This window comes from Camelus bactrianus, chromosome 5, assembly GCF_048773025.1.
Source record: "Camelus bactrianus isolate YW-2024 breed Bactrian camel chromosome 5, ASM4877302v1, whole genome shotgun sequence".
NCBI classification, from domain to species: Eukaryota; Metazoa; Chordata; class Mammalia; order Artiodactyla; family Camelidae; genus Camelus; species Camelus bactrianus.
Window position 1 is genome coordinate 43611715 of NC_133543.1, and position 26952 is coordinate 43638666.

At 33.7% G+C, this 26952-nt stretch overlaps 1 protein-coding gene across 22 annotated transcripts in view; it reads right to left on the reverse strand.

Moving 5' to 3' along the window:
• The window catches only part of BAZ2B (bromodomain adjacent to zinc finger domain 2B), a 290518-nt gene that overhangs the window by 214824 nt on the left and 48742 nt on the right, over nt 1-26952 (reverse strand). For 18 of the 22 annotated variants that reach the window (XM_074363744.1, XM_074363758.1, XM_074363757.1 and 15 more), the window contains exon 1: nt 22117-22646. The gene's annotated coding sequence lies outside the window, so the exon portion shown is untranslated. Of the gene's footprint in view, nt 1-4856; nt 4953-20688; nt 21388-22116; nt 22647-26952 lie in introns of those variants that run through there. The other 4 variants (XM_074363742.1, XM_074363741.1, XM_074363743.1 and 1 more) reach the window with 3 other exon arrangements.

Below are 26952 nucleotides of genomic sequence, written 5' to 3' on the forward strand. Positions count from 1 at the left end.
TTCTTTGTTTTCATGGAAAATTACTTACATTTTACTTATAACTTTTCTAAAACTTTGATTCCAGTCCTACCATGAGTGGCCAAAAGACTAAACAAAACAAAACAAAAACCTAAAATCACCAAGTGTCCAGATTCACTTTCTAGTGCAAAATTCACAGTACTAGAATTAAGGCTTTTAAATATGGTAGCATATTTTGTGACCCTAATTAGAACTGTAAGACTTTTTCTTTGAAAAAGTTGATTCTAATATGCTTTTTAAGTCAAGCAAAGTAGCTACCTTTAAGAATGAAAATAAACCTTCTGTTAATACTGATATGAGCCTTTTATATCTATAAATACTGTATATCAATAAAATATATACAGTGTCTGAAATGGAAATTTCTTCAGTATATTTTCTAAGTTTTTCTGGGATTGTCTTAAATTTACGAGTGTCCAAAGTCATGACTATTAGACCTTTTAAACTGCTTATTCTTTTCCAAATTGTTTAAATTTTTCTTCTTCCTCTCTCACAACATTGTCACTCCCGAGAGTCTTTCATCACTCACTCTAAGGTAAGCAAGCTGCCATGTCAGAAGCAGCACTATGGAAATGACCATGTGACAAAGAATTGAGGCCTCCTGCCAAAGCCAACAAGGAACTGAGGCCTGCCAATAACCATGTGAGCTTGGCAGCAGATCCTCCAGCCCCAGTGGAGACTTAAGATGACTGCTGTCCCTACAGGAGGCTTGACAGCGCCTCGGGAGAGAACCTGAGCTAAAACAACCTAAATTAATCCCAGATGCCTGACTCACAGGAACTGAAATAAGTATTTGTTGTTTTAAACTGCTAAACAGAATTAGGTAATCAATAAGGTATCTTATTCACCTTTTTATTTTCTCCCACCTCATCTCTAAGAGTTCCTTGCCTACAGCAAATACTTGAGAAATAAATGACAAAACATTAAAATGTAATACAGTTTGGTCAAAACTCTACCAAATGGGCTTGCTCTCCCATTAAGAGAAACAGAAAAAATGTAAGCCCATACCTCCTGTGACAACTGAAATAATTTTTTAAATGGTCATTTATAAAACATATGATGTGCTAAGCTGTAAACATCAGAAAACGAAGAGTATGTCCCAAATCTATATTTCAATTCTATCTACCACTATTTTCCACAGTAAACATTCAAACTTTGGCCAAATTTTTGCACCTTATCTCTATCTATAGACAGTCTTAACCTGTACCTCTATTTAGTTCTGTGCATCCAAATCTTACTCCTCTTATAATAATGTTCCTTACAGAAAAAACTGTGGAAGACTTTAGGATAGGCATAGATTGCTGATGTCCTATCTAGGACATCTTATCAAGTTATCTGTGCCTTTCATTGTCCTTGTTTTTTTGGTGGTGGTGGTGGTAAAATACATATAACATATCAGTTACCATTTTAACAATTTTTAAATGTACATTTCAGTGGTATTAAATACATTCATAATGTTGTACACTATCCCCACTATTTCCAGGCTTTCCATTGTCTTTAAAACAAAATTCTCAAGAGAAAAAAAAAATTGAACTCATTTTAAATATGCTTTAGAAAGCAAATAAGCAAAATACTTACAAAAACAAAGTCAGGACCTTTTAAGAACCCAAGTTTGCATAATTAAGGCAAATCTTTGGTAAATTAGACTAATTTAATAAATATGGTTTTTAAAAAGTTATGCCTTTAACCAAGTAAGCTAAAATCAATCCCATACAAGGCTTATAGTTTTGAAAAATATAAATTCCTATGTTCAAATAAAAGGAATCATTATTCCGGCCAATTTTTTTTCAACAGTAACTTTTGTAGAATGGCAACTTGAAGGTAATTTTCAAGATCTTTAGGTAATCTAAAACCTTGGACTGATACTAAATTGAGTTAATCAAATGATGATTATTAAATACCTAGAAAATATCTAGTAAGATGAAATACTGAAATATTAATTACTAAGCATAGTTTTAAGCTTACATACATTTGCTTTTTAATACTGACAAGATATATAGATCTGGGTCATGTTAATGAAACTATCAATTTTTGCCACTTTACGGTGTAAAGGGATATATGTGGCTATAAAAAGTTGTATTGTGTGTGCTCAAGGGGTCTGCTAAATTCTCAATAATAATAAAGGCTCCTCCTCACGAATCAGCAAACATATTATCTTCTATATTTATTTTTATTGTTACTTTGATGAAATAAGTAATCAAGTCTTATTCCTCAGGTACCCATGATTCTATTTTTTTCAAGCCCCAAATAATCTAACAATTCTCTATTTTGCATTCTCCTAATCATATCCTTAATATAGACAATATAAAGCTTATTACAATATTCTACACTACACTATCTTTGAGATTTTCCAGTGTTCCTCAAAAAAACCAAAAAGATTTGTTGCTTTACTGCATAAAAACAGAGCTGTTAGAAAGAACTGGGTTTGTTTTGCATGTTACTATTCTAAGAGTTACATGGGAAAAGTTGTCAAATCAAGAAAGACACTTCTCCTTTCCTAGGTTAAGTCTGTATTGGTAAGTTGTTCATGTAAACATTTCAGAAATTTTGTGTTGTGAGAAGTCCCTGGAGATATGTCAATGCCCTCACAGTCTATTATATCTTCACCCTCAGGGGAAATTCCAATCAAAAGTTTTAGGAAATAGTTACATATCATACCCCAATAGAGAATTATACATGCTTCCATCCTGATACTATAAACTCGAGTAACAAATTAACCACAGCCATTAAGTCTCTGTTTTCCACGAAGAGCTTTTGTTTTTAACTCTGATGTTTTCTTGAAAGCTCTAAGCTATAAGTGAGTTTGTATCTTCAACAAAAAAGTTTCAGAACTTGTAGAAAGGATTATGCCAAGTACTTCTAACTATTAACACTTGAAAGAACAAGGTATCAGTAAGGCTTTTTGATGACATCTCTCAAACAACTTTCAGATCATTTTTGGACTAAATAAAAATTTCTAGGACTCCTTTTAGTCTAGAAGCAGATACCTTCCTAACTGTAGACAGCTAACTCAACTCTAGAGAAATGGCAACAAAAACTATATAGTACTGAATGATTTACAAAAGAAAGTTTACTTGACTGAAATATTGATGATAATATTTTAATGTTCTATTTCCTTTCTTCTGAAGTTATATATAACCACAACAATTTAGTAAACCCTGCTTATAAACCAAAATGAAACATTTAAAAATATTATCTGATTCTTACTAACCCTCAGAATTTAGAAACTCTTTAGAGAATCACCTTTTCATGGCAATAGAGATATTTGTATAGATTTAATAAGAATCTGCCCTCCTTTTTACTAGGATATAATTGAACAAACCTATTAAGCAACCAAAGTTTTACCTAGAGAATCACATTTGAGAACAATGATCATTTATACAGGTATCTGTAAGGAACTAAGGCTGACTTTACTTACAGATCCAATGCCTAGAGAGCCCTTTCAGAAAAACTGGCCTGGTCCCTGGCTTATAAGGGTGCATTACATGTGATAAGGAAGGTCACTTCCTGGCAGGATAGGAATCTTAAGAAATTCGAGGGATATTTAAGGGTACTACTGTAGGTGAATTCTGATAGCATCCTGGGCTTGCTTTCCTAGCTGAGGAAAGCAAATAACAATGGGTTTTAAATGTTTGAGATTCCCTATGAAAAGTTACAGTCAAGTTAATTTTGTAGCCTTAAGAGTTGTACAATAGTGTATAGGCTCTAAATTTGCAAAAGCAAACTCAAGGATGTGTATATGGCTAACACCCTTATGGCACCTATGAAAATAACCAGCCATACCTCATAAGGAGACCAGTTTTTTGGGGGGATCAAGAAAAATCTTTAAAATTATTATGATCATATCACTCCAAAAATCTTACGAAAACTACTCCTTCTAAACAATCCAAACACAAATACCATTCTCCAATATACTTAGGGATATATGATTATCTGTAACAATTAAGGATACACAAATTAAAATGAAGTTATACCTATTAATACAATGAAAAAAATTCTCAAAGTCCAGTGGCAGTGGTATAAAATGGTATGACGTCTTCTGAGGAGAATCTTACAGATATATGAAAAGAGCTTTAAAATCTGAATAAGGTGGCATCCATTCACATTCACATTCATTCACATCACCCCCAAAAATCTACCAAAAAGGACCAAAACTAGTGACGGAAATGCCATCATTAAAGCCAGGAAAATACCAATATTATAAGAAGACTATATCCCCCAAGAGTACAAGGCACAGATTTTAGAAAATAAGTGAGAATATTCTTAAATATCCTAACTCTTAACTTGCAGAATTAAAGTTTAGGGACATGGAAAGCCTGTAAGAAAATTGGGAATCACAGAGCTTGGGCCCCATGTTCACATAGCAGCAAAACATTTTGGCCTCCTTGTTTTAGTTTTCCTCAACCAGTTATTAGAGTTGAAAGGAGCCAGCTTTTTGCAGGTGATGATCAAGTTTGACTAGGCAGACATAAATAAGCACTAACTCACCATACAAAACTCATATTCCACAGTATTGCACAGTGTTCATTCTCTCCCACCTCATACCACCCCCGTCCCACCCACAGGTAGACCAGGTTGAAGCAGTAGAACTGCTAAAATCAAAGGTTGACACTCAAACACGGGATCATAGGCATACTCACAGCGCAGATCTCAAGAGATTCAGAGGAAAAAGTTCTAAGAGAAAACATATCTGAACTGTATTTTCTGTTGCCCAGTCGCCTGGTTGCTTACACCAAATATTAAAAACTATCAACATCTAAATCTCTAGCACAAATTATAAAACAAAAACCAACCAAACAAACTGAAACAACACTAAGATAGAGATAGTCATCAAGAATTACCAATTACGTGAGTGTGATGAGGACAGGGACGTGGGGACGTTGAGACCCACCCTCACCTCCTGCTCCAGGGAAGGCAGGGGCCTGTGTGGAGCGGCGCTGCCGGGGGACACCAACGTGGTCAGAAAAAAAAAAAAAAAAAAAAAAAGAATTACCAAGCTTTCTGTGCACTTAAATAAAATTCAACTTTCGTTACAAATTTTTTAAGTCTTAATAGAAATAAATGGACACTTGCTTAATATGATTTTCAAAACTACATAGAACAAACCAAAAGCCACCAAAAATACTGAGGGAAATGCCATCATGAAAGAAATCAATAATGATAAAATTTTTGAAACATTTCCATTCAGAAAAAAATAAGGATGCTCAATGCAAAAATTGCTTTGTAGGTACTGACTAACTTTATTTTATTCTTTACACAGAAGAATAAAGCTACAAATACTGGAATCGAGGCAACAAAATTATCTTTATTTGCAGAGTATTATTATATATCTAGAAAATCCTAGAGAATCAACTGAAAAATAATAGAAACAATAAGAGAGTTGAAAAATTCAATCAATTGTCAGTAGGAATTACTCAATAATGTTTTGGGGAAAACTGAATAGTCTTTTAGGGAAAAAAATACAGCTGGGAATCCAAATTTCACTTCTTTCACTCAAATAGAGTCCAACTCTACTATAAATTCCAGCGTAAAGCAAGACAACCTCAGAGCCATAAACAAAAAGACTAAGACATTGGTCTTCTAAGCATTTATGTCTTCCTATACTGAAAACAACACTTTTAGAAGAAAAAGTCCACCATAAACATCAGAAAAGGGAAGAAGGAAGGGGAAGAGGAAAGGAAAAGGAGGAGAAAAAAAAAAAGCCTAGCAGTGGTGTGCTGGAGCTTAACTACACTAACTCACAAAAGCCAACTGTTATATTTTCAGGAATTTTGCAACTCAGTTGTTAAACACAGTCATTATTAAAAATTAAATTATATAAACTTATCATTCAAAAAATTATACTAAAAATAAGGTTATAAACAATCAAAACTGATCACTCCCTAATTATTTTACTACATTGTATTATTATCTTTGCTGTTGAGGTTACTTACATCTATTGTTTCAGTTTGATGCAAATACTATATAACGGTTGTGTGACTGCACATCTCAACTCTGTTCAGTGGTATTAAGTCCCTGGATGGAAAAAGACCATGTTGGGAGTATTTACACTAAGGAAAACAGCACACACTACAAATCAGGGCTCCCTCTACCAGATACACAAGCCAGTTGTTATTTACCAAAATACCACTGTATGTATGTAAAATATTCATATGCTTTGACCCAGCAATTCAATCTCCAGGAATGTATCTTAAAAAAATAAATTAGAACATGCACAAAGGCTTAGGGATGTTTGATGTAATATTACTCTAATATATATTATAATATATGTTAATCAAAAACAATTTAAATATCTGAAACTTGAGTAGCTGAATAAATCATGATATGCTATTTCAAAATATTAAATGAGAAAATGTGCATGATATAATGTAAAAAGAAAATAAAGTGAGAGAAGCAGAATGCAAAACTACACATATTGCTGTTTTATAAAAATATATATATACATACATATATACATACTTTCACAGAAAAAGATTGGAAATTAAAACTTTGCTTTATTAAAAAACAGCAAAGAAGGGGTAAGGGTATATCTCAGTGGTAGACTGTATGCTTGGTATGCATACGGCCCTGGGTTCAATCCCCAGTACCCACCATTAAAACAAATAAATAAGTAAATCAAATTACCTCACCCAATCTCCAAAAAAAACCCCCAAAAAACCCCAAACCAAAACACAAAAACAGCAAAGAGCCACTTATGATTGAAGAATTTCTAGCATTTGGAAGCTGAACTCTTTGAAATTTCTTTCACGAAAGTGCTCCAATCTCATTGTTATACACACCCACAGATTTTCTCAATGCCCTCTAATTACAGAAGTACCCCTCCTTCTGGTCAATGTCAATCAGTCTGACATGGGTCAGGAACCTGCTTCTTCCCACTTCTCGAAAAATTTCTGAATTACATTCCTTGCCCCTGTATCTTAATTTTCATCATTAAGACAGTCATCTTCAAGCTCACAATTCCTTCCTAGTAACTTCCCAATTTACTTTCCTTTTCCCTTAAAAAAAAAGAAGAAAAAAAAAAACTACCTCAACTCCATGTTTTGATTTCTTTACCTTAAGTCCAAACCATTCCACTGAAATATTATTGCCAAGGTCAATAATGTCCTTGTTGCTTAATCCAATGGGTTTTTTTGTTTGTTTTTTTGGTTCTTTCCTGTTTGATACTACAAAACGATTTCACTCCATGCCTGGTCCCCTCATTTTCACTTTTTAGAGGGGAGGTTCATGACACTAAATAAACTTCAAAATAAAAATGCAATTAATAGAATTTGAACATTTGAAAGTTTTATCTTAATACTTTTCTGTATTTTTCAAAACTTGTCAGAATATTTTTAGTAAAAAAATATGCTTTTAATTTTAAGAAAAGTTATGTTGTACATCTGAAACTAATATTTTGTATGTCAATATATCTCAATTTTTTAAGAAGTCAGAAAATAAACTAAATGAATATAAAGAGAAAAAAGAAAAAGCAAAAGGTAATGAACATGATTAACTGTAAGAAGGAATAGCTGGCAAATTATAGAGCTGCATATACAACTTACTTTTATAATAAACAAGCAAACAGTGCAAATATAAGATAATATGAGAATTTATTTTTTAAAGGTCCAAGTTCTATTCTTAAATAGTCTTAATTCAAGCATCTAATAAGTAGTAGAATTATTTATCAGGATGATAACTATACCTTATCAAGAAAGATTTATTTTCAGTATGTTCAGTATTATCTAATAAAATTAATATTTTTTAGAAGGAGTCCTTTTACAAGAGGTAGAAACAAAACAATAAAAAAAAAAACCAATGCTTTAAAAAGTTGACCTTTACTTATCCAGTTCAACATTTCCTATAATAGAGATTTTGTGGAAATGTGGTATAGATAATAAGTGTTGATGGGAAATTGAGTCTTAATACGGGCATTACATGACAGTCTTACTAGCAAAAGGAACAGAGAAGAATTATATGTCAAAAATAAAACAAAGAACAAACCAGTGGTTACCGGTGGAGAGAGGGAACTGGGGAGGGACAAATAGGGGTATAGGATTAAGAGATACAAGCTACTCTGTATAAAATAAATAAGCAACAAGGATATATCGTACACCAGAGGGATATATAGCCATTATTTTGTAATAACTTTAGATGGAGTATCATCCATAAAAATACTGAATCAATATTTTGTACACCTGAAACTAATATAATATTGTAAATTGACTATACTTCAATAAAATAAATCTGAGGAAAAAGAAAAGCTGGAGGATAACCTTTCCAGACTTCATATAATACTACCAAGCTACAGTAATCAAAACATCATGGTACTGGTATAAAAACAGACATATAGATCAATGGAACACATTAGAGAGCTCAGAAATAAACCCAAACACCTACAGTCAATTAATCTACAACAAAGGAGGCAAGATTATACAATCAAGACAGTCTCTTCCACAAGTGGAAAAGTGGGAAAACTGCACAGCCACAGGCAAATCAATGAAATTAGAACACTCCTTCACAACCACACACCATATACAAAAATAAACTCAAAATGGTTTAAAGACCTGAATATAAGACATGACACCAAAACCTCCTAGAAGGGAACATAGACAAAACATTCTCAGACATAAATCGTAGCAATATTTTCTTAAGTCTCCCAAGGCAAAAGAAATAAAAGCAAAAATAAATAGGCCCTAATCAAACTTAAAAGTTTTTGCACAGCAAAGGAAACCATCAAGAAAACAAAAACACAACCTACAGAATGGGAGAAAATATTTGTACATGATGCAGCTGACAAGGGGTTAATATCCCAAATATACAAACAATTCATTCAACTCAATATCAAAAACATAAACAAACCCAATCAAAAATGGACAAATAAACAGACATTTCTCCAAAGAAGACATAGAGATGGGAAACAGGCACATGACAAGATGCTCAACACTGCTAATTATTACTGAAATGCAAATCAAAACCACAATGAGGTATCACCTCGCACCAGTCAAAATGGCTATCATTAAAAATTCTACAAATAATAAATGCTAGAGAGGGTGTGGAGAAAAGGAAACCCTAGTATACTGTTCATAGGAATGTAAACTGCAGTCATAATGGAAAACAGTATGAAGGGTTCTTTAAAAACTAGAAATAGACTTACCATATGATCCAGCAATCCCACTCCTGGGCATAATGTGGAAAAGATGAAAACTCTTAGTTTGAAAAGATATTTGCACCCCAATGTTCATAGCAGCACTATTTACAAATAGCCAAGATATGAAAACAACCCAAGTGTCCATCAACAGATGACTGGTTTAAGAAGATGTGGTATGTATATACAATGGAATATTACTCAGTGATAAAAAGAATGAAATATTGCCATTTGCAGCAACATAGATGGACACAGAGATTACCATACTAAGTGAAGTAAGTGAAAGTGATACTAAGTAGGTGACATGAAGTAAAGAGAAAGATACATTATATGTTATCACTATGTGAAACATAATAAATAATACAAATGAATCTATATACAAAGCAGAAACACTCACAGACATAGAAAACAAATTTATCATTACCAAAGGGGAAAGGGAGGTAAGGAAGGATAAAATAGGAGTAACAGATTAACAGATACAAACTCCTATACATAATACAGATAAGCAACAAGAATTTACTGTATAGCATAGGGAACTATATTCAGTATCTTGTAGTAATCTATAATGAAAAAGAATATATATATTTATAACTGAATCACTATGCTGTCACCAGAAACTAACACAACATGGTAAATCAATGATACTTCAATAAATAAAGTATTATTAATCAAAAAAATAAACCAGTTAAGACACTGAAAAACGGTCACTCTAATTAATTAGTCACAGAAACGCAGATTAAATAAGGTACAACTTTTTGCATCGCAATTGGCAAGAGCTAAAAATAATAAATATACCCATTCCAATGAAGGTGTGATAAATAGGTAAACTTATATATTTCCAGTGACATATAAAATCATGCAATCCTTTCAAAAGACAATCACAATACATATATTAAAAGCCTTAAAGTATTCCCAGCCCTTGACCCAGCAATTGCATTCCTGGGTATTTATCCTATGAAATAATGTCAAACAACATATAAAAGTATTATTAATAAAAAGTGTTCAGTGAAGCATTATTTATAAAGTTAGGAAGGAAGGAATCAATCTATTTGAACAACCATGCATCATCCACCATTAGCACTCAACTGGGTCACAGGGAAGAATCAGATAATCTTGTCAGGAGGCAGAGGGTTGGGAAGATTCACAAAAGAAACTCTTCAGAAGGGTATTAGAAAATAAGCAGATTTGACTAAGCAAAAAGAGAGGAAATAACTGCACACAGGAAACATCTTACGCAAAATCATAGAGTCATGAAAGTCTACACTCAGAAATCCATAACATATAGTATGTCTCTAATATACTTAAAACATGCTGCCTCCTATCTCCCAGTGGTTTACAGAAAGTGATGTTTGGCAGTGGTATAAACACATACAGAGTATAAACATAAATATAGTGAAAAATATTAGGCTAACTGGATTAACTATTCATCTATACAGAATGGGATATACCAGGAGTGAAGTAGAAGGGATTTAAAAAACAGATGGAGAGTTTGTCTTAAGGTAAACTCATCATGAGACTGTGTGATGTAGTGGAAACAATATTTAAGTACTGGCAAGTGGTAATCCACAGCTAATCTATTTCTCGCTTTCATCATCTGAAAAGGATAAAACAAGTGTTCAACTGTATCAAATTATTGTTATGGTCACATGAAACAGATTTGAATGTAAGGTAATATAATCTCCTACCTCCCCAAACTAGCTCCACCCCCTTCCTTTAAATTATGTACCTTTCTTTATCCTTCAGCCCATTCTCATTGCTGTTAGTCTAGTCAGTACCACCTGACATTGGAATTTCTGCAATTACTAGTGTTTCTTTTAATAGCCTCTTCTTTTTATACATTTTACACATTTCTTCCAAATCTGTCTTTCTAAAACACTCTTTAATCATGTCACACCTCTGCTTTAAAAATCTATTAGCTAATTCAAATTCCCCTTTCTAACTTTACCTCCCATTATTTTCAAACAAATTTTAGTTAGGTTTCCCTCCATCCTCTCCTTTGTTCAGGCTGCTGTTCTAAGCTAAAATATCTACTACTTCCCTCAAAGCCCAACTGAAGTTTCACCTTGAACTCTTTTAACTCCAAAGCAATTTCTTTTAACATTTTGAGGAATAACAATACTTAAGCGTATAAACTATCCCAAACCATGCAACCTTCATATAGAGTAGAAACTCATCTTATTGGCAAATTGGGGAGTGTGGGAGGTTCTAGTAGTAGGTTGTACTAAAATATAGTAAAATGTATTGCTGACATGGACCACACCAGAGATGGATTCTACCGTCTCTCAGTAAGTTTCACCACCAACACTAAAGCAGATGTCATTTACGTAGCAAGCCTGTATTTAGAAGCTATGATACACAAAAAATACTTAAAGACATAAGAGCCACATTTAGTTTAAGACGCCACATTGTGAGAGCTACCCAGGAACAGAACATTTGACTCATGTCACTGAGTGAATGACAGCTATTTAAATTGTTTTTCCTTTCCTACCCCCAGTTTTTTTCCTAACATAAATAATTGAATTTCTAATATAAAATCACAAAAGATGAGACTTCACTCTATATACATCCTTTCTAAGTAAACTGTGAACTCTTTAAGCATATTATGGGCCATGCATTTTATTTCTGGGCACCCTGAATTGTTTCTAGTCATTAAGAAATAGATGCTGACCTTATTCTTCTTCTCAAGTTAATGACCAATTTATTTAACTAATCACTACCACCTAATACAGAACTATTAGTACATCATAATAGTACTAAACATGAAAAACTAATAAGCGATTGTTTCGATGAGTGGCTACAGGATTATTTTTCTCTCACTTGTGAATTGCTGAGATTGCAAATACAGAAACAAACATTCATTTCTACCCATGCATGTGTAGTTAATTTAGTTGTATCTCTAGACTTCAGCTGCAACATATTAAATGCTACCTACAAAGAATAAAATTTCTGCAATAAATTGCAAAAAATGACCTATTTCACAAAAGGTGTTTCACATTAAAGTGAAAAAGGCCAAATTCAAGGTGCTATGTCATAGAACACTTCATTAAAAAACAAAAGCAGGGAAATTCTGGTCACTTTCTATTTAGCTCCTCCCCGCCTCCCCGCATGCCTTGCTCCTCTCCTCCACTCCCATTTCACACATAGTATAAAAGTATTTACATATTCTTTAAACAAGTTCTTCTCTTTTATGAGTTTTGGCAAGAACATCTCTTTCTGAAGAAAGAAAGGGACAGAGCTTTTACCTAAGTGGCCAAAGTTATTCCATGTTCTCTTCCTGGACCAACTGTGTACTGTTTACACAGCCCTTCCCTAACCCTTCAACTTCCCACTTGAAATCCCCAAGGTATGATTATAGTTAAGTCATTTTTTCAGTAAGCTGCTGAAAATATTAATAATGCACAGGAATCTAATGCTAAGATACTTAGAGCAGAAAGAAGAAAATCTTGATACTTTCCATGAGGACTCAATTACAGAACAATGCTCCACTTCTCCTAACCCCATTTAAAAGCCTTCTTTAAAATTATCTCCTCTTTTTCTTGTTATTCCCTAACAACATTTCTTTTAGCTCTGCAGTACCCTTTTAAAATAGATTTGACTCATAATCTCTGACTGTTACTGTTGCCTTGCAGACCTTATTGCTTTCAGTATGCTACACTAACAACCCAGAAAAGGAGCAATACATTATGCTGTGACTTACAGGCTGCTCCCTGATTTTTTCAGATGCTCAAGATAGACTTTGCTGCTTCTTACATCACTATAATGGTTTATGTTAACAATAATCCTTTTTCCAAGGGAGTCCAAATGTTATGTTTCAACGACACATCATGGAAGCCAGAAAATATAAGTACAGCTTCTCTCTAAATTTGGATACTAAATACCTATTGCCATTCATTTCCAAATTTCATTTACCTCAGAACTCACCATCATCAAGATAAGAATGATTACATAAAACTTTTAAGGTTTTCTTCTAACACATCCCTTCAAGTATATGTTCATCATAATATTGCAAATAAGGAAAATGAAAAAATTTCATTATCTTAGTGCAGCAACAATGAAGTTAGGGTAAATCTAACCATTGAAAATTAAGACTTTCTTTTACAGTTGTGTTTGAAGTTTTTTCATCTTTCCTTTTCAAACTCTAATCTTCATGAGATTTTAATTATTAGGGAAATCCAGTACTGATATAATTAAAGTAAGGGCTTATACATTTTGTTGCCTTCTGTCCTTATGGATAATACTATTACTGACAGTCCAGCCAGTCTGTCTGTCTTCTTTATTCATCCAACAGAAGTGTTTTTTGAGACAGAGGCATCAAATCAACTTGGAAAGCTAGTTCCTCACCATCAAATTTAGGAAAGGGAAACAGAGGTGGATGGCCTCTTTGCTCAATGTTCTTACTAAGTATTATGACCATGCATTAGGTTTCCAAAAAAAAATTTATAAAAGCATAGGAAAAGAATGAGGGAAAAGAGAGTGGTTCTGGTTAATCTCACATGAAGCACAATTATTTGAAAAACTCTGACCAGAAAGGGCAGTTTTGTCAGTTTTAACCTGGCTTCCACAAACAACAATCACTGACATGAGTGATTTGAAGCAGATTAACCCACCTCTCCAGAGAAAGCTAAACAATTTTGAAAGCAAAAAAGGAAAAACAAGAACCTGTAACATTTTTTCTTTCTGGGATGACCCCAAAAAGGTTGCACAACTACTCCAGATGCCCAATAGACCTCGCTTTAATTAATTTGTTTCCAGAGGGTGCTCATGCTGTCCTTCTTTAGTTGAATTCTTTCTTCTTGATCTCTGAATATTCAGTTTAATCATTCTCCTTGGTCTAATTTAATGTTACTTTACCTAAACCAAAGAGCATTTTCTAAAGATTCCAAACAAAAGTCATCTCTCTCCTACTCTGAGCTTTCACAAACTTTATTCTGCAGCTCTGTAAGAGTGTGCTTGAAGATAGCATTCAGTATAAATCTGATGAATGAAGGGATTCTCCTTTCCCCCTATTATTAGTACTAGAACAATACAAGTGTATAAAATATCTGTGGTTCTCCCATGGTCATCACTGAGTCAATTCATTTTTCAAGTAATGGCTAAATTTTCTACTGTTTTATTGGGTTACTAGTATTTTAAAAATTGAGTCCATTACCTCACATTTCTTTTTATCTAAATGTGATTGTCTGTTATAATAAGAACCAGAAAATGCAGACAAATAAAATTCCAAACCGTCATTTTGGTGAAAAGCTAAGGATTTTTCTCTATCTGATCTACCAAGAAGTGGGGGAGGAAAGGAAACTAGACTCATTTGAAATTTACTTCCTTGTATTTCCTCAGCTTATTCTGTGATACGATGCTAAAGAGCATGGAAATAACTGAAAGAACAATAATCAAAAGAAAAAAAGGGCACAGAATAATTCACAAAATGACTAATGCAACCTCAAATAATGGCAAATTAACTGTATATGTAAAGTTACTATCCTATGGAACTCAAAACTAAAATGTAACACATTGTCCTTTAATAACCTTCGAATTTATTATTTAGAAAAAAGTACAGCCTACTATCAGCTAGATTAAATTTGGCCATATATTCTGTTATATTACCAACATATCCAGCCATTTGTGAAGCTAAGAAAGAGTAAAATGCACTCTTAGGACTGGTACTCAACCTTGAAGTGCTGAAAGCTACTTCATCATCTAGTGTGGGGACAAACACATGCATGCACATGTGAATATAACACTATGTTGTGCGGACAGCTCAATATAATCACCACCATTATAAATCACTCAGATATCCACTTATTTTAACATACACAAATCAAGGCAGAGCTCTCCCTGTGATTCCTATCAGAATATCTGAAATCAAATTTAACATTTTCCTCTCCTACTCTTCTCACTGAAAGCTTAGTATATAGTGGTTTTCTCCTCTATCTTCAGTCACTACTGGCAGCACACCATGCAGGAAACTATTACAGCTGGACTAGCTCACACATGTCATTTAAATACTGTGACAGCACAGTTGTGCTTAATTTTCCAGAAGTGACCCAAAAAGTAGAAGAGACTTCTCACTAGATTTCTTCTAAAAAAATTAGAGTAGCTTTATGGTTTCAGGTTTAGCATTATTCTAATCCAATCATAATGTCTTGCTGATTTTCCTTTCTATTTTGCCTTACACCAGTCAAAATTAAAGTAATGTCACTTTTCTATATATTAGATGCAATGTTTCACAGGCTAATTAATCACAATCTATTGTTTGTGTTGTTTCTTAAAAGTATACCTAACTAGTTAAATATAATGACAATATTTTCAAATCAAAGATAATTTAGTTATTTATCTATTAGCAAAATCATAAAACATATTTTCCAAAAATTACAATGGTTGTATAATCTAAGTCTGTTTGTTTTAACCAAGATGAGACATACGATGGGTAACACATTATTGACCTTTTACACTTGTTTCCTTCAAAGATTCTTCATTTTATTCAGCATTTAGTTTAAATTAAATATTTAAAATTGAAGCTGTTCTATGTTGCAAACACAGCTAAAATGAAGAGCTTCTGTAGCAGCAGTGACCAGATTTTAAATGCAGGTAGATCAATAAAAAAAAAAATCCACCAAGCACAGGCTCCATGTGTGAGTGGAATGGTTTATAATAGCTTGCAAATGACTATGTGCTTGCTGTAACCAGCTGTTCTTAAATTATGAATATGCAACCAATTCATGTTAAAGCCAAATCCCAGTACTATTTCTACAGAGAAATCCCAGTAGTTTTGCTTGTTCTACATGTTAGCTCTGTTAAGGATACAAATAGCAGTAAGCTTCTGAACAAATAGGACCAAACTATTGGCATTTCACGCACTGGGTCCATTATCACAGTGGGGGATGTCAATCATTGGTACATTCCTATAACAGCTCAGGCAATATGACAATGATCTCGTAGGAAAAAAAACCCAAAATCTCTGCAGCATACTCAAAGTCCTTCTGACAACCTAATACTTTCTTACTTCAGCCAATCAGATTGTCAGACTTGACCTACTAGAAGACTTGCATCAAGCTTGAAACATTTAAAAACATCAATCATAAAAACAAAGACAGGACATTGAATTATACAGTATTAACCTCCAGGGTATGCATACAAAGACCTTAGATTTATTTATGTCCCAGCGAGTTAAGAGCTTCAGTACACCGTTTTTTACACCAAACTGACTGCCAATTTGATGAACCTCTCTGCCCTCAGCAGGAGTGCACTGTCTTTGATTAATGAGTGCATGCTTGTGGAAAAGTGTTAAGAGAAGAAAACAGAGGAAAAACACACAAATATGTCTACACATAGCTGATGTACCAATGCAATAATTATCTGCAAACCAAATGCTCCTTTTTCCTTACATACACATATACACAGTAAAGGTACCGATCTACATATTACCTTATTATAATATCTAACACTTAAGTTTTATTTGAAAGGCATTAAAGAATCAAAGTATAAGTCAAATTTCATAAATTATAAAAACTATTTTAAAGCATTAATTTGATTTTAAAAAAACAAATTAAAAACACCCTATCTTACACAGTAAATTTTTAAACACGTGTGATAAAAAATGTATTTTCACCTCATAATCTTATAAAAGCTATTCATTTAAAAAGCTCAATGTTTAACTTAGAAATATCAGGTCTCTTAAATATTTTACATCTCCAACTATATTATGACTTGCCACAAATCACATACCATTCAAAACAGATTTAAAAGTCATGTACATTCATTTTAGTTTAAGTTCCATATGTAACTGTAAATTAATTAGACATATTTATTGCCCATAATTTCAAAGTTAATAGGATCAACAGAAAAATTTATGAATGAAAGGTTAAACTTTTTATGACTCTTCTGTTTAGAACTGCTTTCCTTTGAAAAACCCAATTCCTACTTAAATTAAAAATTCCGACTTAAATTATGAGATGGTTATTTGCACTACAATTAAAATTATGTCATCTCTAAAAATGAGCTAAGCATTAAGATTCCTTTTTAAAAAGTTTACAGTTAATATACAACTCAATTTACCATTTAGTTTATATGAACATTGCCATGACACAAATATTTTATTAGTAAATGTATTTCTCAAAAATTTAATCATGATAACAGAACAGTTTTCTTTTTAAGGAATTGTATGGTGATTACATTAAAGTTATATAAAAGCATTATTATCTGAATATAAATTTTAGCTTTAGTCTCAGTACTATAAAATCTATTTTAAAGAAAAGCATCCCTATAAACCTAATGATTTTAGGAAATCATAATTCTAGAATCATTCAGCAGTATATTATGTTTAAATTTGTTTACATTATGTAAGTTCTTTTAATGGGATTTAACTCAGCAAATTATTCTAATCATCAATTTCACATTTTGAGAATTTCTTTTAAAGACACTACTTTAAACGTTATGCATTTTGTGCTTTTTGAAAAATTGTTAGTGTACTTAAATATTTAAAAATTAAAAATCAATAAATACTGGAACTAGAAAATATCCCTTAACATAGTGATAAGCTACATTTTATCCTCAAACTCATTGTCCTAAAGTTTTCTTGAAGAAATTTTTAGAAATGTGGTTTTTTTCTGTTGAGATTATCACTCTTTATTCTCCCTCTTTCCTATCTCATCTCCCACACACACACAAAAAAGGCAAATAATTACAAAAAGTAGAAAACACTTAGGTACCAATGGGATACCTGACACCATTTTAGTACCACAGTTTGATAGCTGAAACTATCAATAAAAGTTATCACTATAATAAAAATAAAATTTCAAATTTAAAAATCATTATATGACTACTAGCCAATTATTTAATGATACTTTCACCTCCTTATAAAGAAAAGTAAATCCTAAACAGCCATTTTCCTCAATAATTCTCTTCTCTTCTGATTATCTTCTGGAACAAAAGTTCAAAGAAATGTTTAATCAAACAAAATCAACATTTATTAAATAAAGCACAATCGTTTTAAAACCTCATGATATAAAATATTTAACTTTATATAAATCAAAAACTTCTACAATACCGCCATAAGTAATTTAATTAATCCCTCAGAACATCAAGTTTATTAAAAATAATTAAACCTTGATGAAACAATTTCATCTAGGGGTCAAAATCCCCACATTACTTTGTGCTAAATCATATCTTCTTTTGGTAGCTCTATCTAAGGACTAGGTCAAAAACTCAGAAACTACAACTTAAAATCTCTCTGAGAAATCTTTAAACCTAAAAGTAATCAAGTTCTAACACATACTTTCACTAATTCAAGGAAATAAGACTGAAAACATGAACTTTCATGCAACTGTGATATCCTATATCTTGTATGATAACACAAAAGTAGCAACAAAGACATTAACAATTGAAGTTCAAGCTAGGAGTGACTGTTCTGTTTCAATTCAATGACACCACTAATGGCTTCTTAGCAGCTCCATGAAATCAACCAGCTGTCAAGTTGATGCATCAGAAGGAACAGTTATGCACTCCCATAAGAAAAAGCAACACATCAGGATGTTTGGCAAAACATCTGCTCCTTTACACTGCAGTTCTATAATAAACATGCAAACAAAGAAATGGGAGAAAGGGCAACAGAATTAACATTCCAAGGTTTCCATTACAGTCTCATATGCATTTTAAAATAAATGGCTTATAAAATAAAAACAAATTTCTGCCTAGTTGAATACTTTAACTTATTTTAAATCTTTTGAAAATGCTAAATATAATCACCCAAATTCTTCTAGAAAGGCAAAACCTACATACAAATCTTTCCATTTTGAAAACTGAAAGATTTCAAACAAAACTAGTCACCAAGCAAAACCTTACCATTACGTTATGAACAAAACTGAAAAATTAATACTAAAATATATCCTTCCTGAATTAATATGTATTTAGTAACTCATGACAACAGTATTCTAATAAATGCATTTCCAAGACAGATAGTCTAAAAATATTTTTCAGTAGTGTTTGAAAGAGTAAATGCAGCTAAAATTCAGCCCTAGTTTAACATATAACAGTAAATACACTATTCTCTGCATTTCAAAATATGTATCTACTTCTACTTCTCTCCAAAGCATTATATGAATACAAAAATATTAAGTTCTCATAAATAACTTCTAGTTTTTAAAGCATACAATTTGATTTCCTAAAAAAAAAAAATAAACTCTTGTCATTATGGGCTTAAAGTAATTTTACATTCAACCATTCATTTCGAACATTTGTAAGATCTTTTTTCTACTTGAAACTTACAAGTACCTCAGTGTGTCTAAATTATTGATTATGCAGCACAGTGACAATATGTACAGTGTTTACAATAGGTGTGAGACATCAAATGTACTTAACTACCATTTTCTTAAACTGCTTATCCTCTGTTGCTTGCCATTTATAATCTGCCAAATCTTCTAGTCCTTTGTTGCATGTATAATTTAAAACCATCTGTTCTATGTGCTTTTAACTATTTAAACATTTTTTACCTACCTACAATTCACATAAATGGCAGACATTCAATTCAGTCAAGCTTTCTATATAGCGTTTTACATCAAGCAAATTCCTAAACAAATAGCATAGCAGGTAACACCAAAGAAGAGTGCTATAGATATAAAAACATACCACATAACAACGTAAGTTTTTATGTGTTAGACAAACCTTTTCAATGTACTCAGAATTGTTTCTATTAGCTTTTTTTTTTAACTTAATTGTAGTCAATGTTTTTCCCCAACCCAGAAGACAAAGAGAATGCAAATTAAATACAGACAGTTTCATGTCCTTGTTAGAAGTAAACATGCTGACTGAAAATGACTACAGGAGACAGAATTCCAGTTTTCCATTCAATTTACAGTGCCTCTTAGTCATATACCAGCCAGTGTATCATTAAGTTTTGTCACGTGACCAACCAAACTTTAGTGAGGTGAAGAACTATTTTAGACAAGCATATTAAAACACGTTTTTCGTTTATCTTTTTATAATGGCAGACAAAGAGCGTGTAGCTTGATGTTATAAAATATATTTTAAAATCAATTCTGCCTTTTGAATACTAACTACATTTTTACCAATCGTTTTACTTAGTATCTGCTACTAAATTTTTAAAGTATCCAGCATCTCCAATATTTTCAATAGTTACATCTTTTCAAAATGTAAAGAAATATGTTAAAAAAAAACATTTAATTACAAAAGGGGATCTAGGTCATCTAAAATAAGTATACGTAAATATTAACCAAGCTGATTAAAGAAAAATCCACAGAAGAAAGTGGAGTAAGTAAGAAAGGACATACGCTGACTAAAAATATTTGAATCCATTAAAGAATAAAAAAAACATGGAGACAAAAGCTAGGTGAATACTAAAGAACACTATAAAAGTTTACACCATTTTTTGCACATTATTTTCCACCTGTTACCAAAACATAAAATCTGCAGACACTGAGGCTTCATTTTGAGAGCAGAACACAAAAATAAGCAGCACAGCTTAATGTTAACCTGTAAGTTACATGGTACTTTACATGGTCCCTTAAAACAGGAAAAAAATTAAGCGAAAAACTTACTCCTGGGAAAATTCCTCGATAAAGTTTACATGACGTCACTGGGCCCCCTGAACATTCCCTAAACTTTGAGTCTTACCCAGACACACTTTTTGACTTTCTAAGGTTTCTTTTCATTCCTTAAAAAATAAAAAAAAGAGAGACTTGGGAATAAAAATTGCCCAAGATGGCGAAACGCTTGTTGTTTAGAGGGCAGGGGAAAAAATGGAGGATATTGTAATATACACAAAGGGATAAATTTCAACAACTCGGCCAAGGGCTGCAGCTGCTTCTCTCTTTATAAGGAAGCAACACACAAAAGATAAATACAGAGGGAGAGAAAAGAAGGGGAAATCTCCCAAACAGCAGGGCCAGCTCTGACTCTCCAAACACTTCCTTCGTTTCCTAAGTCTCAGTTCTGGGGTTCATGGAACTACTTTAAGGGGAGAGGAGCCGCAAAAGGGAAGGGGGGGAGGGGGAGCGACGAGAAGATTAAAAGAGCGAAGAAGAGTTGAGAGCAGAAGGCAGCTCCCGGGGAAGGACTGCTAGGAGACAGACATTACTGTAGGAAAAGCTATGCTCCTCTAACCCTCTGTGTACTGAAAAAGACCTTCCCAGGTATCTGGATCTTTTCCCAGTCCCACCTGCCCCCACTCCCACGCCACCCCCCAGTTCACTTTCTGAAAACTCCAGAGCTCCAAGATACTCTGGGAGAGAGAGCAAAAGAGGCCCGAATTGCGGGTTGGGGGGGGTGGGGGTAGGCGCAGCTAATCAGTCCTAGAGGGAAGAGGGGGCGGAGGCAAAAAAAAAGGGCAGCAGTAGGCGGACTGGGGGGTGGGGGGTATCTTGAAACTACCCCGGCGGGGATGGGGGGAGCAGCGGATATTCCCGGGTAGGAACCTCGATCGCAGGAGTGCCAGAGGTTGTATTTTGAGAAGCCAAACTGTTGGCGGCGACCTGAGCGCTGGAAACCGAAGGGAGGAAGAAGGAGACGCGAAGCCGGGGCGGCCGAGCAGGGCGGCCGGCACAAAGGAGACGGACTCGAGGCGGCAGCGTCCGCCCGCGCCGAGGGAGGCACGGCCCGCGGCCCTGCTAGACCGAAGTCCCGCACTGGCAGCTAGGAATAAAGTTTACATTCTCCTGAGACCGCACACCCCACCTCCCACCCAGGACCGCACATCTCCGCGTCTTCCTCCCCTAAACTGCACTCGGGACCCCGAGCACCACCCCAGCCTTCCAGCCAGCACAACAAAGAGACACACGGACCGGCGAGGGTAAACAGCCGCGGCAGGGCGAGCAGGGCGGGCAGGGCGAGCGCCTCGAGATAAGCAACTCCGGAGTATTCCCCGCTCGCAAGAGCGTAGTTTCTCCTTTTCTGTTTCAACCGGCTTTACAACATTTGGAATATTCATCCTCACCCGCACCCCTCATACCCGAGGATTTTAAACTCACCTTTACTTTCGAACTGAGAGTTGCAGTGGATGCGATTTTTGTCTTTCCCAGATGGTTGAAGGTTATGATTTTTGTTTTTGGAAACCCCACCGCCTCCTTATTTCTGTTATTATTTTTGCAATAAAAGTATAAAGAGAGTTGGAGTGGAGGTGAGATTTGTGATCGGGAAAGCCCTGGACTCCCTCCTTCTCCGTCTTCCGCCTCTCTCTCTCTGATTAGTTCCTATCCAGGAGCAGATTGAAGCAGGAGATGATTCTTCTCAAGGTTTGTTCAGCAGCTTCACTTCTAGGCGAAGGCTTCATGAACCAAGTGACGTCAACCAACAAGGCTTCTCTCTCTCTCCTCTCTCTAACAATGAAAGTTGCTGTTAACAAGGGAAAAAAGAGAGAATTGTTTATACCATTTCAGTTCCAATAATAAATGACCTATCAGCTCCTAAAGTAGCCAAGGGAGGGAGGGGGTTGCTTCTTCCTCCTAAGAATACTGTAGCTTTGAGTTTGCACCGTTCCTTGTCCCAGGAAAAAGTTAAGGAACTCAAATGTTTTGTTTTGCTTTTAAAAGTAGAGAAGACAGAAAATAGGATTGAAACCGTAATTTTAAAAAAAAGTACACTGGCGGATAGGGAGCATAGATTAACCATTTACACCTGAACTTTTTTTTGTCCGTAAACTCAAAATTCGGCTGAAGTCTAAAAGCCAACTAATTTAATATGCCAAGAATTCGTGGATGTTTGGAACTCAAAATAAAAAGCAGGACGCAAAATGGTCCGGGGATTAAGACGCTACTACCCTAACACGGGCAAGTTTTGTTGGCTGTAATGTTTATGCATTTTGTTAAAATTTAAATAAAACATTAAAATAGTAAATCATTTTAAAGTTGTAAGTTAAAACTGTAAAAGGTAACCTCATTAGTACCCCCCACCCCAATTTCTGAGATGGCAAAAAAAGGAGGATAACTAATTGTAGGAATTAGAAGACTTTAAAAAAACCAAGTTAAGGCTGGGTAACCCATTGCTCCATCTTTAAACTACACAGGAGGTATGTTATTTGTCTACCGGCAGAATCTCTTCCAACTCTGTTTTTCACCCTTCCATATTCCCCCACCAATTTCAACATCCTGAAACCAATAAAGTTAAACTAAAGGTGAAGTACACCTCATTCCCTCCTACAGCACACCACCCCTTAGGCTCCTTAAAAATGATTTTTTTAAGGCCTTAATCTCGGTAATGCTTTATTACCAAAGAAGATATATAATTAAAATTTTTTCATTGAGGTAGTATGTTCCCCCTGCAACACATTAAAGTCTCAAAAGTTCGTATGATTTAAAATTGCATAATTTAATTTTCAGGATGAAGATCAAGTGAAAGGCAAGCTGTAGAAGAATAATTTGACCATATATGTATATTTTGTACATGCATGTGTGGATAAATGTATCTTAAAAGATGCTATTGTTTTATGTTTCCTCTTCAGCCACTGGCTGTGATTTTAATTGTGCTGGAGGATCTTCATTAGTATTAACACATGGGGAGATTTCACAAAGCTGCTTCATTAGGAAAAAAAAAAGCTTGGCAGACTAGGTCTTTTTGCATGCGCTGAGAATGTCAGCCTTACCTCGGTCATTTGTAACATAATAAGTGCAAGTACAATGATTGCAATGCAGGAGCACTGGGGGAAGGGCAGAAATACTGCCTGTCTAATAGGGATATCTGAAAAGAAGGCTGCTCATTACATAGTAAAATGTATGCTAAAAATTAGTGAAGATGATGTCTCAGGAGACTGATGCTAAATAAATTAATGTGCTGATATGTTTTTAATTATTATTTTTGTAGTAGTTTATTTCATTCTCAGGAATCACATTGAGCAGCAAAGCTGTGCTAGCACTTATTGATTTTTTTCCCTGCCACATTCCCGGAATACAGATTTTAATCATTTCACTACACCACACTCAGTAATTTCATTAAAAACTGGAACCTTCCATCCCCAGAAAAGCATTTAATTTCAATGACATACAATTTCTCTCTTAGCAGAAAACTGTCTCTACAGTAAAAGCTGGCCTAAGGTTCAAATGCATAATTTAATCCTGAGTTTTCCATGCTCTGCATTCCTTTGAAGCTATAATTTGAGTAACTACCTAATAACTGTAATAAGGACAATAATTTCCTTATAATATATTATTAACTCATTTTTAATTAGCTCAGAGGCCAAGCTCTGTACATGTATGACTGGGTGAACAGTTCCACAATATCAAAATTTACTATTAATGTTCCAGAAGAAAAATATAGATTACAATGTAAGTATGGAAAACTAGCATTTGGATATTACTTTAGAATAGTAACATGCAAAAAATTTCATGCATTTTTATATAATAGTGGTCATTACTCAAAACAGTATTTTAAAATACTTAGATGTAAACAAGGCAGCTCACTGGTATTTTTATATATAAAGTATTTTAATATTAATATTTCAACAAGCCATTTCTGGCATTTTGCCTAATCACTAGCATTACTGTTGAAAATAATCAATTTTGAAAGGATGAAAAAAAAGGCCTAGATTCAAGTTGTCTCAATTTTCATAAAGAATTCCCTTAAAACATTTCTCTTGAAATAAAGTGGCACACTGGAATAAATTGAATAACTAAGGATATATCTTTTACTTAAATATTTTAAACAATATACTGCAAAGCATGGTTCAATTTTTGGTTCCAATAATATTTTGAAATAATATGCATTTGACGATGCCACATGGGTTTCCCAAACAAGTTTCATAAAAATATGTAATTTACATTACTTAGTTTTTAGGAAAAAAAAAACCTGTGGGGAAAACTATTTGACATAATAAAACTCATTTAGTAATTTAAATTTGGCATATGTGCCTAATCAATAGAAAAGTGATACGTAGATAATGAAAGTGATTAACTTATATAAAAATTCACATTAAAAATTCCTATCATTCCCCTAGGTGATTTTAGAACCAAAGTTCAAAAAAAAATTTAAAGACTGTGTGTGTGTGTATAATTTTAAATTGGAGTCATAATAACACAAAGTTGTCTTTTCCTTGGTTGAATGATGAAGTAACATAACAAACTAAGACTTTGTGTCATCAAAAGTTGGAATAAAGGATAAAAGTGGTAATAATAAAGAACTTGATTTTGGTGTCTTTAAAATATTTAAGAACTATATTATCATCAAAGGCTCTTCATACAGTTTGGAAAACATTTTTGCAACATTCTCACAGGTGAAAACCGCTGAATGGAAATTATTAAAATAGTTGACAAATGAAAAACTCACACAGATGATACCTAAAATTCATAAAATGAATTTATGTATTTCAATAAAAAAATAAAAGCTTCAATTTTTATATTAAAATATCTTTAAAATAATTTGGTTTTATTTGGCAATAATTAATTATCCAATTTATACTTTTAAAAATGATTTTTTAAAATAGTGATATACTAAAAATTTTAAACTGGATTACTCCAGTATTTGATACACACTTACTAAGAATTTGAACTTAAATTATTTTTTAATATGGTTCTTTCCCTTTTTTTCATGTTATCACACTTGATTGTTTTAGAGATGACAACATAGTCATAGAGTTGAGGGGGAAAAAAAGAGAAAACAATTACAAGTTATAAAATAACTTGTATCCCATAGCACCTAGTCTTCTGCTTAAGATTATCATCTAAATTAGTACTTGATCATGTACAGAACTGTAAAAGAATTTAATGATCGAACAGATCTTTTCCAATATTACTGTTAATTATTTCTGAAATTCTGTATGTTATATACCTATTCCATAAACTAACTATTCCACCACTATAGACTATATTTTTGCACTTTCCTCCATCAAGCATAATCTATTTTTAAGACCAAGACAGAACTTTTTAAATAGGTAGATATAAAGATGGACAAGTATCTAATTTACCACTATAGGTATTGTACATGGACCTTCAAAGAGTAAGAAATTACCATGTACAGAGAACAAAGTCTAGGCTGACTACAAAAAGCCAAACGAATGAGAGAACTTAATAGTAGAACAAGCTGGCCACTGTCATGTCTTGTTTCTGTTTCAATCGGTACAGACTAATGAAGCTTTATTTGTTTTCATTCACTGAACAAACATTTGAGTGCTTGCTATATACTATGCACTCTGCTAGAGGCTGGAAAAACATGAAAAGCTCACGTTCTGGTTGATGTTGAAAGTGTGAAATTCCTGGGAGATTAGAGACTTACAAAAATCACATTATAAAAATACAAATAATAAAGTTTTGCGAGAATAAAGAGGATGGGGCAACTAATTCTGACTGGGAGTCTGTAAAAAGCTTTATCAAAGAAAAGCCATTTGAACTGCATCTCAAATGCTGAGAGCTTACCAGGCAAAGAAGTAGGGGGAGGGCGGTGCAGATTCTAAGTGAAAGAAACCTTAAGTTTAAATACAAAGAGCTACTAGGTCTGATGTCCATCCACTAACGAGAAATTCAGTGCAACTGGAATATTCAGTGTGAGGTATGGAGTAACAGGGACAGAGGAGGAAAAGAAGACTAGGACCTGAAAATGAAAGGACTAATGTACCATGGTTGAATTCATCCTGAGAGCCAACAACGGTCAGCTAAGAAGTGACATGATCAACCTTATTTTTAGGGAAAAATAACTGTATAGGTAAAAGACTGCAGTATGAAGAAACGGCTTAACAGCCTATGAGAAAAATGGTTTAAAAAAAATAGTGGTATTAGAGGTTTAAAGCTAGATATTTTTCAGGTAAAATGTGGATTTGGTGATGAACTGAAAACAGAAAGTTAAGGGAGAGGAAGGACTAAAGGAAAACCAGAGAAATTGCT